Genomic DNA, 22437 nt, shown 5'->3' with positions numbered 1-22437 from the left:
AAGCAAGATTTGCAGATTGCGGTTCGTTTTCTTTCAGCGTCACCTTGTATGCTGTTCGCCTGATCATGTTTTAAAAACTCTCAGTTAAAAGTCGGTCCTAATTAATATTTCAAGAGCAAACATAATGAAACGACTTGGAAAAAGTAAATGTATTGACATGGGTTCCCGAAGCATTTTGAAAATTCACACGCGTGGTGGATTCGAGAAAATGATTTAGGGAGTTATATAAGGTCTCTTATGAAGTAAGTGTCCCTATTTATCTGCAATGTATGCGAAACACTTAAACGTTGGAGCAAAGTTAGCGAAAGGAAATTTAAGGCAACGTTGGGAAATGTTTCATTGAATGAAATATATTTGGATCAGCCAAATGCAACTTTTCCATTAAAGGATTTTGTTTGACAAACCATTTTATATGGTTTGCAATTATGGTGTAATCTGTTATTTCTTTATATTGCGCGTTGTGTATTTTAATGTTCTGGAGTGGAACAGCTTGATCCAACGAGTGGCATTAGTGTTCTTACACATTTAGGACCTGAGTGCTGATTGCTCAAAGTCTGTTGTTTTCCGTCAAAATCAATTGGAGTCATTTCAGTCTAAGAACAACAGCACAAGCAAATACACAAGGAAGGGCACAGTTAGGACAATGTTACGCTATCGGGAATGGGGATGGGAAATCTAAAAAAGCACATGCATTACAAAATGTATCTGACTGGGGAGTAGTGTGAGTTAGCAACACCAATGACCGGTTCATAAGTTCACTTTCAGGAAGTGACCATTGAAAGTTACATGTATTTCGAGAGTTAGTACATACTGATTTCTCTAAAATTTGACCTGCAAATCATTAAGATGGAATGCCATACCATTTGAATGGCGATGACATGACCTGAACACAAATGAGCCAATTACTGTTGGAGAAAATGACTTGCTTTCATTAAAGTTGAACATTTGTTATGAAAACTCATAATCAGAAGCAGGACACATTAAGTGGACACAAAATCAGAAATCTTGCAGCACAGAGAAAACGGTTTGGTCTAGCGGCATGACAGATCTTGAAAATACTTAATTGCACAGAATTTAATGATGGTGATATCTCTTGAGGATGACAACAGAATATAACTTTGCTTTGATTTTGGGTGAGACCCTGAAAAGTATTTTATTGATGGCAGGTAGTTAAATGGATGTAGCTGGAAGGTTATCCAATTAGTGATGGCTGCCTGTCCCTAAGAACTCCTAGTGCAATCAGAGGACCAGCAGTTCAACAGTCCCCAGTATACCTCCACAACTGCTGGCCATTGCTGAAGCACAACATAGAAAACGGAAACAAATTAATGACCAATGTATCCCAAAATCTTATTCTGGGCATTGGTAGGTGAGCCCTGAGAAGGGGTGACTGGTCACCAAGGACAGTTGGTACCATTTCTGCCCGGGGTCACTGTCATTGCTGCCAGGAAAGGGCCATGCTGTGGGTTGTGGAGAGCCCAAAAATGAGGGCTGTCTCAGTCAGGGTCCACCTATCTTTAACTAGAAGTCTGTCTGTGAGTTCATCCATGTACAGCCAAAATTTCAACAGAGACAAAAATGGCCATTTTGTCAGCCATTTAAAGTGGCTAAGCTGGACTCCAAGCAAGTGGCTCATCTGTTATATATTCTGGCAAAATGGAACAGTGATAGGAAGGCAGTGAATGCCTCTCCACATTCCCTTGTTATTTTGCCAACCTTCTTATCTCCTACTTCATCACGTTTGAACTCTGACATTGGTGACAATTATTTGAAAATAAGGATGGTCTTTCTGAAGAAAACTCTCTATAATCCTCCAATGGCTTAGAGGCTGAGTCTGCTTTGTTATCCCTGATTTCACTTTTAACATGTAATAAAATGGAAAGACATATGAAAGAATGGTTATCATTGTCTTTCATTTAATGTTCTAACACTTCCGTGATAAGAAGTGGAAGAGGATTTCCTGTGGAGAATTGTGAGATACTCAATACATTGCAGTATTTAAGCACAATCATTAGTGCTTCTTATTTTCAGGATTCTTGAGTTTTTGAATTAATAGATGAAAGAACTGGCATTTATATAGCTACTTTTATAACCGCAGGCCTACCAAAGGCACCTTACCACTAATTTAGTACTTATAACATGAACTTAATGGTTTAATGTAGAAGTTATAGTTGTGGAGTAAAAATTGCAGGTAGCAAAGCCAGTGCTATATTGTAGATAGTGAATTACATTCTACCCACTAGGAGAGACATTTGTGTATACATGTTTACAATAAAGTATTTTTGAAATCCAGCTTCATAGTGCACTGGATATACACACCGTATGTGTCAACTTGAAATAAAATAAAACAAAATCCCTAAGGATCTCATCCACTTGTTTAATTGCATTGTACAATCAGATTGAGCTACATTTCCAATTTACTCTGAGACTTTTGCATTGCTTTTCAGCCAAATACTTTGTAAAAGTGGCAAAATAATTGAACTCCACATCTCTACCTTAAACCAGGGCAGTATTTATTTTCAGCACCTTGAAACTGGATGGTGAAGTTATCCACACTCAATATGTAACAGTCATATCAGCGAACAGTGGATATTCAGATTAAGCAGAAGATGATAACAAAACTGCAGAAATCAGTGGTTGTTTCCAATCTAGGCAATCCTATATCCTATAATGCCCCATTGCACAATGAATTACTGCCTGCAAATGCTGTAAACATTTATCTTTGTTCAAAATGAAGACTCTCCAAATAGTATTTCATTTTTTGAAAAATATGATTTATACTCTTATAAACCTCAAGCATATCCCAAAAAATTCTAATTTTGCATTATGATTTATACGTATTTATTTTTCTGTCAAATATGTCTGTTTGCTTTTCTATTCTTCAAACATTTTCCAATTGTTTGTGCACATTTCTCTGTTTATAACTCAAAATCCGATTCCCTATTTGTGTTTTCAAAACATTTCACATTTTCAAATACTTTACAGTCGGTTGCCTAAAGCTATTGACAGTCTAAATAAACTGCACCTGTTGTTCGATTATTGACATGCACCTGTCAATCGAAATATTGACTGGCAACAAGATGCTGTCAATACACAAATCTCAAAGGATTCCTTATCGGTAATTTGAATGATCAGACACCTGCTTGGTGATAATGACATATGGATGGCATAGTATTGACTTTTGAAACAAAATGTCCACAGGCAAACCCAAGGGTCTTTGCATTGACAGATGCTAAAAGAACATCTGTTTATAGATGACTGACTGTCCATATTTATAAAAATCGTATGAGTCAGACCTGCTAAATGACATTTCTCTATCATTGCCTTAACTTATTCCAAGGCTACATTGTTTTATGTAAAATGTTTTACATTGAAAAATGGAAGACTGATTTATGTGAAAAATAATAATGATTTTGTCACACTGTCCAGTACTGATATTAGTCATGAAAATAAAAATGATATGAATTGAATTGGATAACATTAAGTGGAGTAAATCATATTTCAGTTTGATGTTATTTCTGCATCATATTGAGTTAATAATGTGGGAAAAAATGTTTTATGTGGTATAATTTAACAACAATCCAATGAAAGAGTTGAAATCAGAATAAATCTTTAGGGTGAAACCTGAACATTCTGTGTTTATTTTCTGAACTTATTATTAGATAGCGACCTTTCATTCTCTTATTGGTATGTTCTTATCCGATACGCTAGAAACCATAAACCATTTACTTTAATTAGTAAAAGCCTGTGAATTTCAATTTTGTTATTCTCAACAATTACGTACCACATTTTTTTTAAATGTAGAAGAGTAATTATATCATATTATTCTCACCAATTGCATACCACATTTTTTGTGGAAGTTTTTGATTATATTGCTTGAAGACAAAGTTAGTGAACAATGATGTGAGACAAACATCATTAACATATGGCAAGGTCACAAGTTATCTGAGGATTATCATTAGTCATGCTATTGGATTATGCAGGGTGTTAGAGGAAACTTTATTATTAGGAATTTTGGGTAGGCAGTATTCCAGCACAAGTACATTATATCAGTTCATAGAATGTATGTATTTATGATCAGGATTTACTGCTACCTCTAAGTGTTCTTAAGAGATTGATGATTAGCCACATTCTTGAACCATTGCAGTCCTTGTAGTATAGATGTACATATCATGCTGTTATGGTGTTTCATGATCTGGATCCAGTGATTAAGAAAAGGGTGATAAATTTTCAATTCAGGATGTTGTGTGACTGTGGTAACAACATTGCAGGTGGTGTTGTTCCCCTACATCTGCTGTCCTTTTCCTTCTTAGTAGCAGAAGTTTGGAAGGTGCTATAGGGAGACTTGACAAGTTACTACACTGCATCATGTTGATGGCATACATTCTGCTACTGTGCATAGTGGTGGATTGAGTGAATGTTTAAGGTGGAAAATAGATTATCAATTAAACAGACTAGTATTATTTAGATGGTGTCGAGTGTCTTAAGTGTTGATGGAATTGCACTCATTTAGGCAAGTAGAGAGAATTCCTTTGCCCTCTTGACTTAGATCATAGGACATGGGAGCAGAAATCGGCAATTCGGTCCATCGAATTTCCTCAGGTATTCAAATAGATCATGGCTAATTTGATAATCCTCAACTCTATCTTCCTGCCTTATCCCCAAAATCCTTGATTTCCTTGCTGATTAAACATCTGTCTATCTCAGTCTTGAACATATTTAACTGACTTGTGTCTTATTATTGATGCATGAGCTCTGGAGAGTCATTAGGTATGTTATTTCCTGCAGAATCCCAGCCTCTGACCTGCTGTTGTAGCTGCAGTATTTATACAGCTGATCCAATTAAGGGTCTAGTGAATAGTTACTGCCAGATGTTGATGGTGGGTGAATTCAGCAAGAGTAACACATTTGAAAGTCAAGGTGAAATAGTTAAATTTTATCTTGCTGAAGATGATGATTGCTTGGCAATCATATGGCACAATTGTGACTTGCCACTTATCAACCCATCCTGAATGTGCCCTGGCCCTGCTGCATCTGAACGTTGAATGGTAATTATATGAGAAGTTATGAATGCAACCACACATTGTGTAGTTATCAGCACATGACACACTTTTGACCTCATGTTTAATGAGCTGAAGATGCTTGCAAGTCCTGCAATTATATCCTGGAGTCAAGGTGATGGTTTTGAGCAACAACAACCAACTTCCCTTGTACTAGTTCTGAACTTTATTCTTGACATCAACATGAATTTCACAAGAAATCTTGATGTTTGTCAGTCAAATTCTAACTTAACATCTACCCCATATAATTCTGCAAACTTCTCCTCACTAACATAGGCTAGGTGCATTAGTCAGGGGAAGTGTTGAGTAATAGGGTAGGGGAATGGGTCTGGGTGGGATACTCTTCAGAGGGTCAGTGTGGACATTTTGGGCCAAAGGCCCAAATGTAGGGATTCTATAATTCTATTCTATATCATCTCAAGACCTGTGCTAAAATTGGGAGAACTCTTCCAAAGATTGGTCAAGAAACAGCCTGACATTTTCATGCTCCGAGAATTTGCTTTATAGTCAATTTTGCAAATTCCCCATCATCTTCAGTGGGAATATCCTCTCCTACCAACATAGCGGACCCAAAAAAGGTGGAGACTCAAGGATGCACAATTAAGAGGGAGGGGCGCTCAGTGTCTACAACAACAACTTCTGTGTCTGTTAAGTTCCATGGCAGCATATCAAATATTGACAATGAAACCTCCCATTGGTTATCACCCATTACCCTTCCTCAAATATTGAATCAGTATTTCACCATATTGAATACAACTTTGAAGATGCTCTGAGAATATCGAATTTAGTTTGGCTAAGGATCTCCAATGTATGTTACAAAGAGTAGTTCAGTAGCAGCATGACTGACCAATTCTAAAAGAAGTATTTACAGGACTGGCACAGGAGGTGGCAGAGAGAGAGTCAACATAAGGGACTATGTTGACCTCATCCTTACCAATCTAGCTGTTATAGCTGCATCCGTCTGTAACAGCATTGGTCAAAGTGACCTCCACACAAACATTGTAGGGACAAAGTTTTGTCTTCACACTGAGGACATTCTCCATTATATTAATTAGCACTACCTCCATGCTAAATGGAATAGATTCAAAATAGCTGTCAAATCTTAAGGGCAGGAAACCATAAGGTGCTCTGCACAATGTATAACACCATAATAATTCTTTCCTTTTATCTTGGAGCTAAAGAAGCAGCCTTGGTTCAATAATATACTGGCAGGGAAATTTGCTAGAACTGCTTGGGAGGATTTAAACTAGTAAGGTGGGGGGGGGGGGTGGAAACCAGGGAGATAGTGAAGAAAGAGATCGATCTAAGACGGATACAGCTGAGAACAAAAGTGAGTCAAACAGTCAGGGCAAGCAGGGACAAGGTAGGACGAATGAAGTAAACTGCATTTATTTCAATGCAAGGGGCCTAACAGGGAAGGCAGATTAACTCAGGGCATGGTTAGGAATATGGGACTGGGATATCATAGCAATTGCAGAAACATGGCTCAGGGATGGGCAGGACTGGCAGCTTAATGTTCCAGGATACAAATGCTACAGGAAGGATGGAAAGGGAGGCAAGAGAGGAGGGGGAGTGGCATTTTTGATAAGGGACCTGTGCTAAAATTGGGAGAACTCTTCCAAAGATTGGTCAACAAACAGCCTGACATTTTCATGCTCCTAGAATTTGCTTCATAGTCAATTTTGCAAATTCCCCATCATCTTCAGTCGGAATATCCTCTCCTACCAACATAGCAGACCCAACAAAAGTGGTGACTCAGGGATGCACAATTAAGAGGGAGGATATTCCCGGAAATACATCCAGGGAAGTTATTTGGGTGGAACTGAGAAATAAGAAAGGGATGATCACCTGATTGGGATTGTATTATAGACCCCCAATAGTCAGAAGGAAACTGAGAAACAAACTTGTAAGGAGATCTCAGCCACCTGCAAGATTAAAAAGGTAGTTATGGTAGGGGATTTTTAACTTTCCAAACATTGACTGGGACTGCCATAGTGTTAAAGGTTTAGATGGAGAGGAATTTCTTAAGTGCGTACAAGACAATTTTCTGATTCAGTATGTGGATGTACCTACTTGAGAAGGTGCAAAACCTGCCCTACTCTTGGGAAATAAGGTAGGGCAGATGACTGAGGTGTCAGCGGGGGAGCACTTTGGGGCCAGCGACCATAATTCTTTTCGTTTTAAAATCGTGATGGAAAAAGATAGACCAGATTTAAATGTTGAAGTTCTAAATTGGAGAAAGGCCAATTTTGACGGTATTAGGCAAGAATGTTCGAAAGCTGATTGGAGGCAGATGTTTGCAGGTAAAGGGACGACTGGAAAATGGGAAGCCTTCAGAAATGAGATAACAAGAATCCAGAGAAAGTATATTCCTGTCATGGTGAAAGGGAAGATTGGTAGGTATAGGGAATGCTGGATGACTAAAGAAATTGAGGGTTTGGTTCAGAAAAAGAAGGAAGCATATGTCAGGTCTAGACAGGATAGATCGAGTGAATCCTTAGAAGAGTATAAAGGAAGTAGGAGTATACTTAAGAGGGAAATCAGGAGGGCAAAACAGGGACATGGGATAGCTTTAGCAAATAGAATTAACGAGAATCCAAAGGGTTTTATGAATATATTAAAGACAAAAGGGTAACTCTGGAGAGAATAGGGCCCCTCAAAGATCAGCAAGGTGGCCTTTGTGTGAAGCCACAGAAAATGGGGGAATACTAAATGAATATTTTGCATCAGTATTTACTATGGAAAAGGATATGGAAGATATAGACTGTAGGAAAATAGATGGTGACTTCTTGCAAAATGTCCAGATTGCAGAGGAGGAAGTCTTGAAACAGTTAAAAGTGGATAAATCCCCAGGACCTGATCAGGTGTACCCGAGAACTCTGTGGGAAGCTAGAGAAGTGATTGCTGGGCCTCTTGCTGAGATATTTGTATAATTGATAGTCACAGGTGAGGTGCTGGAGGACTGGAGGTTGGCTAACGTGGTGCCACTGTTTAAGTAGGGCAGTAAGGACAAATCAGGGAACTATAGACCGGTGAGCTTGACCTCAGTGGTGGGAAAGTTGTTGGAGGGAATCCTGAGGGACAGGATGTACATGTATTTAGAAAGGCAAGGACTGATTAGGGATAGTCAACATGGCTTGGGAAATCATGTCTCACAAACTTGATTGAGTTTTTTGAAGAAGTAACAAAGAAGATTGATGAAGGCAGAGCAGTAGATGTGATCTATATGGACTTCAGTAAGGCGTTCAACAAGGTTCCCAATGGGAGACTGATTAGCAAGGTTAGATCTCATGGAATACAGGGAGAACTAGCCACTTGGATACAGAACTGGCTCAAAGGTAGAAGACAGAGGGTGGTGCTGGAGGGTTGTTTTTCAGACTGGAGGCCTGTGACCAGTGGAGTGCCACAAGGATCGGTGTTGGGTCCTCTACTTTTTGTCATTTGCATAAACGATTTGGATGCAAGCATAAGAAGTACAGTTAGTAAGTTTGCAGATAACACCAAAATTGGAGGTGTAGTGGACAGCGAAGTGTGTTACCTCAGATTACAACAAGATTTGGACCAGATGGGCCAATGGGCAGAGAAGTGGCAAATGGAGTTTAATTCAGATAAATGCGAGGTGCTGCATTTTGGGAAAGTAAATCTTAGCAGGACTTATATACTTAATGGTAAGATCTCAGGGAGTGTTGCTGAACAAAGAGACCTTGGAGTGCAGGTTCATAGCTCCTTGAAAGTGGAGTCACAGGTAGATAGGATAGTGAGGAAGGCATTTGGTATGCTTTCCTTTATTGGTCAGAGTATTGAGTACAGGAGTTGGGAGGTCATGTTGCGACTGTACAGGACATTGTTCGAATATTGCATGCAATTCTGGTCTCCTTCCTATCGGAAAGATGTTGTGAAACTTGAAAGGGTTCAGAAAAGATTTGCAAGGATGTTGCCAGGGTTGGAGGATTTGAGCTACAGGGAGAGGCTGAACAGGCTGGGGCTGCTTTCCCGGGAGCGTCGGAGGCTGAGGGGTGACCTTATAGAGGTTTACAAAATTATGAGGGGCATGGATAGGATAAATAGACAAAGTCTTTTCCCTGGGTTCGGGGAGTCCAAAACTAGAGGGCATAGGTTTAGGGTGAGAGGGGAAAGATATAAAAGAGACCTAACTTTTTCACGCAGAGGGTGGTATGTGTATGGAATGAGCTGCCAGAGGATGTGGTGGAGCCTGGTCCAATTGCAGCATTTAAGAGGCATTTGGATGGGTATACGAATAGGAAGGGTTTGGAGGGATATGGGCCGGGTGCTGGCAGGTGGGACTAGATTGGGTTGGGATATCTGGTTGGCATGAACAGGTTGGACCAAAGGGTCTGTTTCCATGCTGTACATCTCTGTGACTCTATGACTCTAAGGAGGCTGGGAGAGCATGCCAAGAGCAGCAAAAAGGCTTAGGTAAAGATTAGTTACCCATCTAGTGAAGCCATATATCTCAAATACTTGCAAATGGTAAATACAGAGTGCTCGAGGCAAAATTAGCCAATCAGATCAAAATTCTTCATTCCTGTCACATCAAATCATGAATGTTATAGAATTATGAAGGCAGACTGAATCAGTTAGGACTACATTCGCTGGAGTTTAGAAGAATGAGGAGGTACCTCATAGAAACCTGTAAAATTCTAACAGGAGTAGTCCTGATAAGCGTGGGAAGGATATTCTCAGAGGTCTGAAGGCTTCTGATCCAAACATGCACATTGTGATGATACTATGGCTTTAAGAGATATATTTTACCCTTATTTTATAAAGGGAAGTTGAGACAGAAGTGACAGCTGTCTCTTCCAAGCCAATAACATAAACAGTTTGTGAGGCCTTGCGATTTTTTTTAAAAGTTGGAACAGTAGAAGAAGCATAAATGGGTGGAGTCAGGCTCCTACAGAATCAGAATTTTATTTTATTTTTCAGTAGCTGTTTGGGTTTTGAAGCTTCCACCTGGAATACTTGCCTTTAAATAAGCTCAAAATTAGGGTCGAGGCTATCTCCTTGTTTGAGTGGGGTTTGGTCTAGTCCATTACAACGTCTCAAGATGTTCAGTCTCCTGGAGTCAATTACATAGCTATTGGCAGATAGGAGCGTTTTTCATTGTTAAGTAATCACCATTACACAGATCAATCAGCTACTCTGCCTCTTGAACCAGTCCTTCTCCCATTTCAGTCCACAATCTAAAATACAGAAAAATTAGTCTTGACACATTTCATATTTTCCTCTCCTTATATATAAGGCATTCTTCACTCTTGCTTTTCGTTTTAATATCTCGCAGTTCTGGTGGAGGATAAAAGAGCTAAAAAGGTAGCAATTTTCTCTTTCCAGAGATATTGTCTGTCCTTTGGAGGATATTTTAAAATTTGTGTTTCTGTTTCTCTGCTCTTCCTTATTTTTATTTACATTTTTCTTTTCTCTCCTGCATTTACTGTAAAATTGAGAAATTCATAATTTTCATATAAATATAAATATATTTTTTCCCTCTACTTTTAAACTGTTGTGATAATTTGTCAATTGTGTAATGGCTTCACACATGCAACTACATATGAATCCACTCCATTCAGTACTTTTCCAGTTTAATTTGCTTAATGACTCTGCTGTTCAAGTATCTCAGGCCCAAAAATATATTTCTCGGTGTCATCAAATAAATGAAAACACTTATATTGAATAAGCTTTTTTAACATTAGAAAGGAAATAGAAGTGACCGTATGGTTTTTGATGGGGCATCAGGAAAGGATTGAAAACCTGTGTCCTATTCTAAGAAATGTAAGAGCATTAAGATAACCTTTTGGCAAGTGAGTTACTGGTGATGCATATTGCAATTAGTTTACTCCTGCTATCATAAGGTTCATTCAATGTGTTGTTTGGAATCTTTTAGTCAATGTGTGATATTGGCAGCACCTTACAAAGTCATGTATGAAATAAACAGGAAATGCTGTATACACAAAACAGGCTGGGGCAAAATCTTCAGAGAGACACAGTTAACACAGAGTCACAGAGATGTACAGTATGGAAACAGACCCTTCGGTCCAACCTGTCCACGCCGACCAGATATCCCAACCCAATCTAGTCCCACCTGCCAGCACCCGGCCCATATCCCTCCAAACCCTTCCTATTGATATACGTATCCAAATGCCTCTTAAATGTTGCAATTGTACCAGCCTCCACCACATCCTCTGGCAGCACATTCCATACACGTACCACCCTCTGCGTGAAAAAGTTGCCCCTTAGGTCTCTTTTATATCTTTCCCCTCTCACCCTAAACCTATGCCCTCTCGTTCTGGACTCCCCAACCCCAGGGAAAAGAATTTGTCCAATTATCCTATCCATGCCCCTCATAATTTTGTAAACCTCTATAAGGTCACCCCTCAGCCTCCAACGTTCCAGGAAAAACAGCCCCAGCCTGTTCAGCCTCTCCCTATAGCTCAAATCTTCCAACCATGGCAACATCCTTGCAAATCTTTCCTGAACCCTTTCAAGTTTCACAACATCTTTCCAATAGGGAGGAGACCAGAATTGCACGCAATATTCTAACAGTGGCCTAACCAATGTTCTGGACAGCTGCAACATGACCTCCCAACTCCTGTACCCAATCTCTGACCAATAAAGAAAAGCATACCAAACGCTTTCTTCACAATCCTATCTACCTGCGACTCCACTTTCAAGGAACTATGAACCTGCACTCCAAGGTCTCTTTGTTCAGCAACACTCCCTAGGACCTTACCATTAAGTGTATAAGTCCTGCTAAGATTTACTTTCCCAAAATGCAGCACCTCGCATTTATCTGAATTAAACTCCATCTGCCACTTTTCAGCCCATTGGCCCATCTGGTCCAAATCCTGTTGTAATCTGAGGTAACCCTCTTCACTGTCTACTACACTTCCAATTTTGGTGTCATCTGCAAATTTACCAACTGTACTTCTTATGCTTGCATCCAAATCATTTATGTAAATCACAAAAAGTAGAGGACCCAACACCGATCCTTGTGGCACTCCACTGGTCACAGGCCTCCAGTCTGAAAAACAACCCTCCACCACCATTCTCTGTCTTCTACCTTTGAGCCAGTTCTGTATCCAAATGGCTAGTTCTCCCTTTATTCCATGAGGTTTAACCTTGCTAATCAGTCTCCCAGCGGGAATCTTGTGGAATACCTTACTGAAGTCCATATAGATCACATCTACTGCTCTGCCCTCATCAATCTTCTTTGTTACTTCTTCAAAAAACTCAATCAAGTTTGTGAGACATGATTTCCCACGCACATGGGATATGGACCGGGTGCTGGCAGGTGGGACTAGATTGGGTTGGGATATCTGGTTGGCATGGACGGGTTGGACTGAAGGTCTGTTTCCATGCTGTACATCTCTATGACTCTATGACTCTTAGGAGGCTGGGAGAGCATGCCAAGAGCAGCAAAAAGGCTTAGGTAAAGATTAGTTACCAATCTCGTTCAAGTTGGGAGATGTTAGATAACACTACAAAATTGGAGGGCCATCAATGTCCTTGCCATAATGACATAATGTGGTGAGACTGGCACACACACAGGAAGGAGGTGTATAGAAACAGTTGAACAGAGAAAGCTGCAGAGGAAAGGGATGGAGATCACAGGTGGCATTACCAATGTTACAGTTGTTGCAGACGTAAGCTCAGTTTCCTTCACAGCACAGAACGACTTTTTTAGGTTGAAGATGTCATGCAAGGTGGTCACAAATATCTATAGTCTCCTAAACAAAGATCTTCTTATCTGTTGTACTTGGAGCTTATGCATCACTGTCATCAGGAATTCTGCTCTGGCTACTTGCAGGGTCCTACTAGATACCATTTTGAGGAACTACAATAGAATTGCAGATGAAATCTCTGTTTAGAGTGCAGTAAGAATTGAAAGTGGTCATTTGTTTGAAATAGTCATAAGTCTTGAGTGCATGTGTGAGATGGGAGGACGTAGGGTTGAAATGGTGTAGGGAGGGGTCAGTAATTCCAGGATGGAATTTTAGTTACAGTGGATGTTGATGAAGTTGAAGTCTCTATTTGGTTATGTTTCCTGAGGCCCTGGAAACCTGTTGCACAGGATGAAAATGAAACCTGAGTTACTCATCCTCATTAAAGTGCTTAATGATCAATCTGCTTCCAGGGACAAATTGAATTCCCCATGCCCATCCTGACTCTGTTAAAACTAGCAGTGAGCAGTTTTAAGAAAGATTGGGCTCCAGTTTGAATTTACATCCTATCTGACACAAATCCATTATTTTGGGGGGATTACAGTTTCCCTCATTTTTTTTCTACTGTGTGACAATTTAAGCACAAGGATCATATTTACAAATTAAAGAAAACAAAAAGTACAGGAATAATTTATTTACTGAAAGGATAACTAATTACGTGGAACAAGTTGCCAGCACTGATCATGGATCAAGAAACCTAATTGGATTTTATGAACAGACCATTCAGCAATTATATCTTTGTCAGATCTTTGAAAGAACTATCAAATTCATAATTCCCTTACTATTTCTCCATAGTCCAGCAATTATTTCCCTTCAAGTATTGGTGATGTTTCTCTGTATAAGTTATTTTTGAATTCTCTCAAAGGCTTTAACTTCCTATCTGAAATGTGACACCTATAATTGGACACAAAATTCTTGCTGGTGTATTGTGAAGTAATTTATAATATCTTAACACCCTTACTCTTGCATTGTATGGCAATAGTGTTGAAGTCAATATTTGTATATGAGGGACCTTCCTGTTGCTGTGGTTATTTCACTGTGAAAAGCACACTTGAATTGATAAATTATTCACTGTTTTCTACTGAAATATTGGAGTCAAGTCTAACTAATGGCAATTGGTGTTCATGGAGCAGTAATGGATTTCAAATGGAGTCAGAATGTTTACTGACCTGTTAATTCCAATGCTACAGTTGCTACCATTTGTAAAGCAATCTTCCCATGGGTATCAAAAGTCCCTGCAGCTCTAGGTTGCCAAAGGCATTTTGTACATGGGCACAGACTAGCTACATCTTCTGGGATTGAGTATCCTAAATGTTCTTAAATGGAACATTGTTAGCCCTTTCAAAAATGGCGTCCTTGAAAATTATAGTTTTGTAGAACTAGGAGGAATGCATTCGCTAGTCCATTATCTCATTTTCATTTCCCCCATCCACCCTCCCTGGAACTTTTCTGCTTGCTAGTACAGTGCCCAGGTTGCACAAGTCCAAAATTGATGAAATAACCATTAAGGGCATATACTCACCAGTTGCACAGAAATGAGGACCCAGGTCTTAATTAAGCTGGATCTTCCCACCAACAGAAATAGATTGACAGCTGGGACCTTCTGCTTGTCAGCCACCCAAGTGGTGAAATCCAGTCCTTCGTTTAAAAGATTTATTTCCTCATGGCTTGCAAAATCAGGTTAGCAAGAGTACGAACAGTCTTGGTGGCCAACATCAGGTCCCCATCACCATCTTTATTAAATTCTGCCTGAAATGTTGTAAGTATTGTCTAACAACTACTCGGCAATACATTTTGTATATCAGTTTCAGGCAACATTCATAGGCAACTATTACTTACAGTTTCGTGTTGTTTAGTCTCATCTGTGTTGTGTTTACCCAATGTTGTGATCACTTACTCTGCCCTTTTCTCCTTCCTCTGCAAGTATTGGGATAATTGTCTGTCTGTTCTGCACTTTTGTCACTGTTCATTGTATTGGTTTGTCTCCTGAATGCAAATAGCCTGCTCAGAAGAATGACATCAGACTGGGTTTTGTGAGAAAGCCAAGGCACCAGAGTTCACCACTAACCTTCTTACAAAAACTGTGGCAAAAGATTGAAAGAACTAAACAGCATCATTTCCCCCTTTCCCAACATCAGTTTGTTTTGTATTAAGGCAAGGTGACGTTTGGAGGTTTAGAACAGGGAAGTCATCAAGCAAGGGAAGCAGTCACTCACATTGAAGTTCTCTCACAGACACCAACCATGAAGTCAATCCCCTCACTATTAATTTTAATATTTAATAGATAGCAAAATAAGTGATTGGGGCATACGGATAGGCTAAAGGTAAAATATGAAATATCACAAACAATCTTTAAAAATAAATTATAAAACTCTTCGGAATTTCTTATATAATGGAGACATTTGACAAACATAAAATTACTGTTTTAGGGCTACTAAGTCTGTTTAACTAATCGTGAATTTAGCTGGAAATGTGTTGCTGGAAAAGTGCAGCAGGTCAGGCAGCATCCAGGGAACAGGAGAATCGACGTTTCGGGCATAAGCCCTTCTTCGTGAATTTAGTATGCCATTAAAAACCCTTCATTCAACAGAGTGTAACTTTTAAGGAATTGAGACGGAGAGTAGAAACTAACATCCTAACTTCAGTGGTTTCCAATTGACACCATTGTGGGGGCCCTCAACAGCACAAGATTTGGATAAACATGGAATTATTGATAGCAGCTTCTGAATTTACATGCTTAGCTGCATATGTGCAGACTCCAGAGTGGCCGTCAGCTTTAGAGGAGTAATAACGCTGACAGTTTTTCAGTTATTCAGTTATTATATTGAATTATCCAAGCCATTGTCCTGACATTAACAATCTCTTACGTTGTCATCTAATTAATTTACAATAAGGTAGAGGAGCCTTTCTGACAGTATAACTCTTTATAGAATAACTATTACAACAGAACATCTTGCAATTTTGGTAAGAGGACTAAGCATCTTCATTGTTGAATTTCAGTCAGCAGAGGTTAATAATTTCAATAATGATTATAATATCACATGGTGTACAAACCATACTAACATATGTAATATCAATAGGCAGGAGTTCTGTAACAATGCCTCACTAGTATGGTGCTGAGGAAACAATCAGTGCATAAAACAAGCTTACATGTGCTTACTTGCTTTTTAGATGTTATTTCAATTATGTTTCTAGTCACCCTACTTTTTCCATTCTGAGATTTCTACCTCGAGCTTCCATATAAAATAAAGTTATGCATGTAACTAACTTGCAAACATTCACAATCATGTAATGTATAATAAAGTACTGCTGCTGCATAATTGCATCTAGTTGGCTATTTTTAGAACAGTCAGATCAAAAACATTTAAACTAGAGACTAGATAACAAGAGTGTCTAATTTATGTCTGATGTCTGGATATTTGAAGGGAGGCTGGTAGCATTTAGCCAAAAATGACCATAAGACAGGACATCTCCAGGGCTGCAAAGCCCCTGCTGATCTAAAGAGCTGCATATTATACACTCAACCTCCGAAACAGCCTTCCCAGAGGATGTGAGGGAATAGTAGTGCTGGGAGACCACAGCCAGGGACACATGGAAACAGACCCCAGCAATTGAGGTGAAGAGAGAAAGCTTCATCTTGCAATTGTGAGGAGGAAGAATCTTGAAGGATTGGGTTGGGAAATTGTTGACTGGACTCTGGAGAATGTTGTACATTTCCTTGTGGGACCCAGGAAAGCACTCCTATTCATCTGCCTTACAAGGAACACTGAAAAGGCCTTTAACGAAGGAAGCAACAGTAATTATGTCTGTTTTACCAGGGGAGATTCTTAAATCGGTGATGTATGAATTATTTTTAAATTAGGCTCCTGAGCATTCCATTTGAGGCTAATTTAAAATGGTAGGAATAGAACTACCTATTTGAGATAGGAACACTCAGATGTCTCAAAATCCAGTGCAAAGAAAATCATTTGTTGAAGATCAAAAATTTAGTTTTAAAGCAGAAGCTTTTATTTAATTTTTTTTACAATATTCAAGCACTGATATTAAAGATATTTAAATTTTTTAAGTGATCAAATAAAAGACAATTGCCATAAAGTCATCTTTTCCAATCCATGTCCCTGATCTTGTTTTGTCTGTTCTTTAGGTACAGACTTGGTAAAGCATGCCCCTCTTTAAACAGGCATCCTATTTATATACGTTATCATTGGAAGCATTAGCATTCTTTTGACACATCAGCACATAATGAAAAATTCAAGCTGTAAAAATTCTTACAAATGGCAAGCAGATAAATCTTCCTTCCATTCCCTTAACATACCACACAGCACAAACACTAAAATCACTTATGGGTCCTAGGTTCAAGTCTCTGAGGTTAAGTAGATAAATGTTACTGTTGAAAAGGCAGTCAAAGAGAGGGCCCTCGCAAAGTTACTAGTTTTATTAACAGGCTGTAATGAGAGAGATAACTTCAGATTGGGTGAGGATGACTTTTTCATTAACAAACCAGGTAAGTGAAGCAATTGTGGCTGTACCAATTTTTAACTTAATCATTTATTTCTGACTGTAACCATTAAAACATTTGTCCAATCAATTCCTTTCCAAGTCAGCATTGTAATATTCATGGCAACCCTTGTCCCAAGCTAATAGCAGTGACAACGTAACCATTGATTTGATAATAATGTGCTAATTTCTTCATCCCAAGAGGTTTTTGCTGAATATAATTTAGCATTTTTAATGGTGTCATATTTCCACAATATTGCATTTAGAAGCCATTTCTACTCAGGAAGTCATGCAACTCATGAAGCAGAATCTTAAAATTAACATTACTGCTTGGAGGAGAAAGTGACATTCAAATGATGTCGTCATTGGTGTTCAAAGATAAATGGGTCAACCAAAATGTAAGCCCATTTATCAGATGGAGGCTGCTCTACCATATATTTTCAGCAGTTTCTGATTTTATTTTAGGGTTCCAGCCTATTTTGACTGTTAAAAATACTTGATTTGGTGCCTGGATTGGAACGGCTGAATTTGAAATATCTGTAAAGTTGATGGAGTATGAAGCATAACGTACCTACTAAGTGAATAAACAAACTGATTGGAATTACTCCATGAAAATAATGCGTAAATCTAAGCTCAGTCAGCATTAGAGCAGAATGAAAGTGAACACATCAACAAGCCTTTAATGTAGCATTTCTGTAAAAATTTAAAGTAATTTATATTCAACAACCTTAACTGAGGTTGATATGAATAGTTGAAACTTCGGATAATAACGTGAAGATTAGGATTGATGCAGGCTGGGGGTTGGTTACAATGAAGGTAAGAATGGCTGATTCTAACATGGAGGTCTCATTATCATCCTGTGCCGAAACAGATGAAATGCCCAACTGCATGCTGCAAATTCACTTCAACTATTTAAAAACCCAGTTCAGAAATACAATGGATGAGCAGTTTTGGAGATTGTAATTGTGGGTTTGAAGCATAACAGTGAGTGACAGATCTGAAAAATTAAAGTCTGCCATTATGTCAGCAAGTTGACATTACCTGCTCTGCAGGACTCAGTGAAGACTCGAGAAAGTTCCTGGGATAAAGAAACCTGTTACCTCCACAAAGACGTTGAAGGTGACATTAGCACGACAACCTGGAATCAGATTTTAATAGCACTATCAGGTCAGGAAAACTTAGCAAAATTGCACAGATAGCAGTACATTCGCAGTACCACCGAATGGAGGCATAAAGGTAGTTTCCAGGATCTCGGCCATAAGGTTGCATGAGCCCTTTCCTGTTGTTGCAGATTAACTGCTCATTAATGGAATTAAATCCCTCACATTTGAAGAGTACCCCTGACTGGTCAACGGATTCTTGGATTACCAAATGTGTGCAATTGGTGGCTCCTGTACTGAGGTGGAGGCTAGCAGTGTTCTAAATTTCAATGCCTCCTCTTTCTGGTTCTGACATTTATATACCTCACAGATCTGGGCATATAATCTGTCCATCACTTACCATGAGCTGACTCTAATATTTGTGATGAACCCTATGGTGGCCTAGAAGATGCCAGAGGGCAGTAGTTACTTTCAAAGCCATCATTAACATGCGGATTAGGTCTACTAAGTAGCAGGTAAAAACAATGACTGCAGATGCTGGAAACCAGATTCTGGATCAGTGGTGCTGGAAGAGCACAGCAATTCAGGCAGCATCCGAGGACAGGCAAAATCGACGTTTCGGGCAAAAGCCCTTCATCAGGAATAAAGGCAGAGAGCCTGAAGCGTGGAGAGATAAGCTAGAGGAGGGTGGGGGTGGGGAGAGAGTGGCATAGAGTACAATAGGTCAGTGCGGAAGGAGATGAAGGTGATAGGTCAGGGAGGAGAGGGTGGAGTGGATAGGTGGAAAAGGAGCTGGGCAGGTCGGACAAGTCCGGACAGGTCAGGGGATCGAGTTTCTGGAGGTTAGAAGCTAGGATGAGGTGGGGGAAGGGGAAATGAGGAAACTGTTAAAATCCACATTGATGCCCTGGGGTTGAAGTGTTCCGAGGCGGAAGATGAGGCGTTCTTCCTCCAGGCGTCTGGTGGTGAGGGAGCAGCGGTGGAGGAGGCCCAGCACCTCCATATCCTCGGCAGAGTGGGAGGGGGAGTTGAAATGTTGAGCCACTGGGCGATGTGGTTGATTGGTGCGGGTGTCTCGGAGATGTTCCCTAAAGCGCTCTGCTAGGAGGCGTCCAGTCTCCCCAATGTAGAGGAGACCGCATCGGGAGCAACGGATACAATAGATGATATTAGTGGATGTGCAGGTAAAACTTTGATGGATGTGGAAAGCTCCTTTGGGGCCTTGGATGGAGGTGAGGGAGGAGGTGTGGGCGCAGGTTTTACAGTTCCTGCGGTGGCAGGGGAAAGTGCCAGGATGGGAGGGTGGGTCGTAGGGGGGCCAGGTAGTCACGGAGGGAACGGTCTTTGCGGAAGGCGGAGAGGGGTGGGGAGGGAAATATATCCCTGGTGGTGGGGTCTGTTTGGAGGTGGCGGAAATGTCGGCGGATGATTTGGTTTATGCGAAGGTTGGTAGGGTGGAAGGTGAGCACCAGGGGCGTTCTGTCCTTGTTGCGGTTGGAGGGGTTGGGTCTGAGGGCGGAGGTGCGGGATGTGGATGAGATGCGTTGGAGGGCATCTTTAACCACGTGGTTCTAAAGAAGGAGGCCATCTGGTGTGTTCTATGGTGGAACCGCTCCTCCTGGGAGCAGAGTAGCAGGTCTCCCTGTCACAGACAATAGTTGTCTTTGTTCACCTAATGTAATAACCTGAAGTTTCAGAAGCACTGTTCCTCCGACAGGTCAATGAAACCCACGTCTGCTGTGTGATTGGCTTAGTAAGCTTATCCCCTCAGTTGCTCTCTTCTCTGCTGATCACCAGCTCCCCCACAGCAGGCCTTTTCTGCTGATGATCCTCATTTTTCGGCATGTCTTCAGTGACATTGAGAACAACAAGGCACCATCTATCATATTTCGATGCAAATGCTTCCAAATATTCTTATGATTCTCTTACACTGAAATATTTTCACTAAACTGTATCCCAGAATAGGCTGAGAAAGGGCTTGTGTATGTTGTGTTCTATCTGATTGCCAGTAGGTCAGTAGATCTTTCTGACATATGCTCATGATGTCATCACTGTATCATGGCATGTGACCTCATCACCTGAAGCATGACATGCCACAAGAAATATGCAGCTCTGTATGACTTACAACAAATTGTCAACTCAGATATCTGTGCCTGAACAATTTAATGTTTATATATAATTGTTAGCTGTAATAAATGTCTGTTAGATTCTTCAATAGCATATTTTCCACATCTACTTTTGTATGTTATGAGGGATAACATAAGTGTTGTTGCATCAAGTAGAATACATTGCTGGAAGCAAAACTTGCTGGAAGCAAAACCCACTTCAGTGCATACTACACCTTAGTTAAAATCTGGCTTTAATCATTTCATGAAACCGAAGAAATGTTGTTGCTGCACTCCTGCCTAATACCTGGGAAATCTGTACAACACCAGATAATTTTAACTTGGGCCCCCAATTTCATTACAATCGTCTAATTTAAATATGTAGCTAATAGTCTTGCTTCTCTAGAGTGGGATACTCAAATGTCATGATATTTGTCACTGTAACATTAATCATAAAATACATAATGAGTTGAGGCAGTTTCTGTGAATTTGATATTTGCATTTAATTCTCTTCCTCGCTTTTTGGCTTAATGTTGAGGTTGAGGCTTTCCAATGCATTTTTGTCTGTGTTTGTCACTGTGTAGAGGACAGCTTCTTGACAATTTAATTGCTCTCTTGCTTTAAGTCTTTAGTAAGACCATCTGTAATAGCTTTTTAGCTGAATAGGACTCTGTAACACTTCGGTCATCTTATTTCCATCTACCTGTGGATGCCTAAAGTAGGACTAAAGACTAAATTTGCCTCAAATTACTGCAGGAAAAGTCAGTTTATCCTCGACAGAACTGTTGTTTCCTTTTTCTATTGACAGTTCATTTCCTCCATTTTTAACATTCTCCAGGATTATCTCCCCTCTTCTCAGGAATTCACATAAACAGAAGACATGTCAACTCAAAGCTCTATTGTGAGATTATTCTTGCTTCATGCAGTGATATTGGATAAAGTGTCGTAACAGCTGGAGTTTCTCTTTTGGGAAAGTGTAGTCTGAAGATCTTTTCATGTTCTATTTCACAGGATTAGCAACAAAGTACAGAGTACTATTGTCTTCATTTTATGATTTGTATAGAATTTTGTTTAACTATTTATTTGCACTCTTTAGTTTATGGTACAAGAAAGCACACACTTAGATAGATCTGAAAGTATATAAAAACGATACATTAATTTACATGTGAAATGCAATGGAGGAGCACTAATAACCAGGTACTTAGAAATTCTAAAATTAGCTTCCACTTGATGTGCTAATGAGACGCTAAATGTTTGATCTGGTGTCTTGTGTCTGTTAGGAAGAATCAGGAAGTAGACCTCTACTGAATGAATTCAACTTCTTGATCAAATGGAAATAAAACATAATTGTAAGGAGGTTTTTTTTCCCATTAGCAACTATATTTACAAATTGTTAGTACACAACTGGGATTTTTGAACAGGGAAGTCACATGAAAGTAAAATTAATCACACCACTTTACATTTATTATTACTGAGGTCAGATTTCAAATCTTCTAGTTGAGAACATAAAATTACATGAATATAGTGCATCTATAGAGAGACACACACAACCTAAACAACATTTGAATGATCCCACCAGGCCATAATAGTCTTGGAACTACATCATTGATTTGTGTGATGGATGAGTCAGGGTGGGGAAATTTCATTGTGTGCCTAATCGATTTACAATGTGCATCAATTTCCATCCATCCCATCTGCTGGTATAAAGTGCTCTCACACAGAATTTACAAAATTTCTCATTTAACTGTTGATCTGACATAAACGAGAGGGAAATCAGACAAGGTACAATGGATATGAGTTCCTGAGAGCTGCAGCCCTGTCATTGTAATTTCAGCAGAAGTGTAGCAGAAAGCCGAGATGCACTGAGATCCCACCTTCAGTGCAAGTATCTGTTAAGAATTCTTTGAGTGGAACACCTGCCATCCATAAACATAGTTGC

Source organism: Chiloscyllium plagiosum, unplaced genomic scaffold (genome assembly GCF_037043375.1).
Source record: "Chiloscyllium plagiosum isolate Xiang-an unplaced genomic scaffold, Cpla_swu_hap1 HiC_scaffold_1, whole genome shotgun sequence".
Taxonomy (NCBI): Eukaryota; Metazoa; Chordata; class Chondrichthyes; order Orectolobiformes; family Hemiscylliidae; genus Chiloscyllium; species Chiloscyllium plagiosum.
The sequence above is the reverse complement of the archived record's forward strand: the minus strand, read 5'-3'. Positions refer to the sequence as shown.